We start from the raw sequence: 5,334 nt of genomic DNA on the forward strand, positions 1-5,334 counted from the left end.
TTTCTTCCATGTGGGCTTTGTTGTTTCTCAGTTAGATGGCCCCTTGTTTATCTTCCAGCATGTGGGACCCCAGATTCTGTGTAATTTGACAGCTTGGCACCATCAGCTTTCTTCACCGCATTTGCTTATGTACCCGCTTTGTCTTCAGCATTCGTGTCGGGGTAGGCAGGTGTGCTTCTTCCTTGTGGGTCCATTTTTTTATTGCAAGATACATAGCTTTCTGCACATGTTCCATGAATCAGAATTCTCAAGAACTTTCCTAAAAAGTTTAAGAAGGAACACTAGGCATTTCTGCATGAAGATAGAAATTGATAACAGAGAGAGTTTATAAATACTGACACTTCCTCTAACCACTTCTATCAACATGTACCTTCATACACACACAGAAAACTCTAATATTAGTCATGTGTGTTTCATATGTAAGAACAAAGATCTCTGTTACAGGAACCCTTCACCAACATTCTCATATTAGTTCATATCTTCTACTTCTATTTTCATACTACTCTCTCTTCTGAGAATTATCATTGTTTTTCACACATTTATGTGTCTGACTCATTTTCTCTGCTCTTTCATTGGACAATATATTCCAGAAATATATAGTACAGGGCCTGTGTTATCAAATATAGGAATACTTTTTATTTATTACTTATAAATCAAGATAGAAATAGATAACCGAATAAAGTTTTTCATATTTTCAGCCACTGACATCTTTGGCTGGTTGCAGTAGAAATGGGTGCTCTTAAGCATAATTGGAATGAAGCATAGATTGTACATGAGTTATTGAAATCCGATTCCATACTTGGCAAAACACTTAATGATCAGAAGCAAACACCTACATATATAATAAATCACATGATGCACTGTCACATGGTGGGTAAGGATATTAAATTCAAATAGTATCATAATTAAAGAAATTCATTAAAAGCAACAACGTGTAGTAATTGGTCACTGTAGAGTTCAGGCTGATGTCAGCTGCTCAAAACCCAAAACTCCAAAACTTTCTGCCACTGAATTCTGAATCGTATTGATCCCATAGGACAGGGTAGAGCTGCCTCTCCGAGTTTGTGAGAGGAAAGCTTTAAGGCCATCGACAGTCTCACATTTCTCCCAAGGATCCACTGGTGGGTTTGCACTGCTGGCCTTGCGGTTAGCAGTCTAATGTATAAACCACTGTGTTAGCAGGTATCAATTATTTCATACCTTTGATCAAAATGTAGATCTGTATCATTAACTTCTTTGAGATGCTATTTTGAATTCTTAATAGTCTATAAATGTACCCAAGAATGGTAGGAATTGTTACTGTTGATGAAAAGTGACTCTGCTAATTTGCAGTAAGTTTTCCAGAAAGATTCTTTTTCTATAGATCATTTCTGTAGGACAACATTTTTAATGTCATAGCCAGGGACATGCATATTATTAATTACAGTAAAGCCTGCTAAAGCTGAAACTTGTGTTAAGATGAAAACCTGCCAGAGAAGGAAAAGTAAAATATTCTCACTAATAGAGAACAATTGAAAATGATAAGACTACACTCAAAGGTGGAACACCTGTGAAATCAGGCCACCCAAGGCATCACTCTATAGGACAGTGGGGTCACAATGACTAAACCAGACCACTGTGGCTTCACTAACTGTCCAGCAAAAGACGGATAAACACATGAGAGTTTTTACCAAGTGCATGTGCAATCAATATAGCTATTGAGAGCCACTAAGAATTTCAAATTCAATTTATGGTAAGAATATTTATGAAAATGTTTCATAATTAATTTTCATGTATTAAGCAACAACATACCAGTTTGTGTTTAGGAAATCATTCTTCATCTTTTCATTCTGGGAACTAGTGTTAAGGGGTTCACTATTTAAAGTTTCCATCTTACTGATTCTAACTCATGAGTTACAATCTTGGAAACTCACAGGAGCAGTTCTACTCTGTCCTCTAGGGTTGCTATGAGTCAGAATCAACTCGATGACAGTTTTCTGGTTTTATGGAGACCCCATGTATGCAGCAAAGGGCTGTGTTCCATAGGCTCCCATAGGTGACCTTTTCGAAAGCGATGATCAGGCCTTCCTTTTGAGGTGACTCTAGGTGAGTTCAAACTACTGACTCTTTGTTAGTTGAGCTTTTAACAGTTAGGGTCACACAGAGACTCCTTTACATAGTCAGTGGTCCTCAGTTACCGCCATCTTTGGGGAACATCTTTTGCACTATCTTGAAAGCCATTGAACTATCTTTCTATGCCTTTTTAGCTGTTGGCATAAACATATTTAGATTGGAGAGATAAGAGTATTATAATTAGTTGTGATGTAATGAAAAGTTTTCTGATTTTATAAGCACTTTCTGGGGAAATTCCATATTGATTGTCCCAGTAAGGAAACACTTTTTAAATTATTTTTTGCCAATAGATTATTATCTGTCCTGTCTGTCTCAGGTTTGTGAAAATATGAGTTATGATTCTAGTTTAAGAAGTAATATTAGGAAGTGAAGCAAGTAAGTGAAACCAGTAAATGCCTAAGATATATAAACAAAGCTTCAACTACATTAACAAGGCAGAGTATAAAATGATTTACAGAAAAGGTAGCTGAGGAACCTGTCAACATAAATTTAGTACCTGGTTTATAGTGCTGAGTAGCCTGTACTTCAGAGTAAATAAACTACCTATCATGTACATCCTTCTGTGAGATCTCATAAGGAGCTCTGTGAGGAAGGTGCTGTTGGCAAGCTAACCTCAAGACCAGGAGTTCAAAACCACTATCTGTTCCTTAGGAGAAAGGTTAGACTTTCTGCTTCCATAGATTTGCAGTCTTGGAAACCATAGATAGGATTGCTATGAGTCAGAATCAATTCTAAGGCAGTGGATTTTATTTTTATTTTGTTTTGTTGAGTTTACATGCTGAGGAGGTTAGCGAGATTACTTAAGATTTAAAGTAACACCATCAATATGTAAAGATTCCACTCATGCTTTCAAGTTAATGATGTTTATATAAACAATTATTTGGTAAAGCAAAATAAATGTTTCTAAATAGTGATGGTTTAATTGGTCATCATTGATGTATCTACATACAATCAGACCCAGACTCCTTTCCATCGAGTCAATTCTGCCTCAGGGTGACTCTTTAGGTTGAACTGCCCCTGCGGATTTGGACCCAATAACTATCTAGTGGAGTAGAAAGCGACACCACCAGGGCTCCCGCTACATACAACAGTATTGCTACTAGCATTTATTGAATATTTACTACAAGTTCATGTTGTAGGAAGGAGATGGTGGTAGGCAGCATTCTAAGATCCTGCTGCAGATAGATCCCTGTGCCTTGGTATACTAAAACCCAAACCAAACAGTCACCATCAAGTTGATTTTGACTTGTGCAGATCCCACTGTATCAGAGTAGATCTGTGGTCTATAGGGTTTCCAATGGCCGGTCTTTCCAAAGCAGATCACCAGATCTTTCTTCAGAGGCACCATTCTGTAGCCTAGACTGGACAACCTGTCAGTTAGCCTTTGAGCACTTAACTATTTGGACCATCCAGAGACGTCCTCCGTGTGTAAAACAACAACAGCAACAGCAACAAAATCCTGTTGCTATGGAGACACTGCTGAGTCATAGTGACCACCTGTGGGTTTCCAAAACTGTAACTATTTATGGGAGTAGGGAGCCCAGTCTCTCTCACCCGGAGCTGCTGGTGATTTTGAAGTGCTGACCATGTGGATCGTCGCCCAATGTAGAACCACTATACTACCAGGGCTTTGATATGGAGCTTAAATTTCAGTTAATCTTACCTTTTCCTTCTTATGAACTCTATTGTCCTTTATTTCACAATCCTAGTAGATTTTACTTATTAACTCCTATACTGTGATTACTAGTTTTTACTTTTTTCATTAGGTACCAATATCCTTTATGGGGCAACTTAATTGATGGTGTATGACATGGCTTATTGGTAAAATTGCTTGATGAAGAATAGTTGATGAATAACACATATATTGTTATGTGGATGTGGGCAACCTAAAGAAGATTACATAAAATATTTGCAGAGCTATGAATGTTTTCTGTGAAAAGATAAAGGAGAAAAATAAAATAGAACATGAGAATAATTAGCAACATTAAAACTTCCATATAGTAGAAACAAGAAATAGCCTGGCTGCTAAGTGAGGCAATTCATGAACACATAATTGTGATATTAAAAGAAAGGAATCTTTTACTTTTTATATGTTCCTTAGACAAGGACATGAAGAACAAAAATCTATATAATTAAAACACAATAGAAACTTCCCAGCTGTCTATTCTAAGAAAAGTTTAAAGAATGCTTGGAATATTTAAGTATGTGCAAATTTCACATAGGCAAGATAAACCTAGAAGGAAAATCACAATACATTGACTTAATCGTGTTATTGTTTTTGAAAGACTGCAGCACTTGAAGAGCTGGTATAAACTTAAAATAAAAGACATGTCATATTAGGTGTAAACTAACTAAAACTTGGATTATTGTCTGATGGTAAAATAATTATAGACTAAAATCCATGAGAAGAAATACTGACAAATACATTGAAATTTTCTAAATATTACCTAAGGTTATTTAATGCATATGTTCACTTTTATAATTTTACTGCACTACACTAGATTTTTAGCTTTATATCCATTAAGAGCACATCATTTGACTCATGATGCAGTTTATAAATTAATTGAACAAATTGCTACTAGATTCTCATATTTTAACTTAATAGCTTTCTGATTCACCCCTTTAATATTTTCATTCTCTAAATATTACAGAAATTATTTCAAGCATTAAAATGCCTTAGATTTATATAACAATAGTTTTCATGCTGAAAATCATCATTTGAAATTAAAACAAATTTGCTCTCTTCAACTTTAGCTATACGATAGGTAAACTGTAAAAAAATTAAGATTCCCCCCCTAGTATATTGAGCTTGACTAGTGTCTCAACAGAATAGCATACATTCACCCACAGTTTTATCAAATAGTAACTGAAGGAAAGGAATGAATATGTTAATAATTTTAAACCAGAGTTTCCCAGTATCTGGCACCTTATACTGGTTTGAAGTGGATGCTTTCAGGAGCCAAAAACAATGGCAATGACAAACCCTTCTTATCAATTCTTTGTATCAGGCAGTTTTTCCTGCTCTCCTTACCTCCCCAAAGAACCCTGGTGGCATAGAGGGTTATGTGTTGGTCAGCTAAGTGCAAGTTCAACAGGTCAACCCACCAGCCACATTACAGGAGGAAGTTTAAGCTTTATGTTCTTATAGATTTACAGCAGTAGAAATCCAAAGCAGCAGTTCACCTCTTTTCTATAAGGTCCCAGACTCTGAGTTAGAATGAA

Source organism: Echinops telfairi, unplaced genomic scaffold (assembly GCF_000313985.2).
Source record: "Echinops telfairi isolate 266 unplaced genomic scaffold, ASM31398v2 ScPeMD7_70;HRSCAF=299, whole genome shotgun sequence".
Taxonomy (NCBI): domain Eukaryota; kingdom Metazoa; phylum Chordata; class Mammalia; order Afrosoricida; family Tenrecidae; genus Echinops; species Echinops telfairi.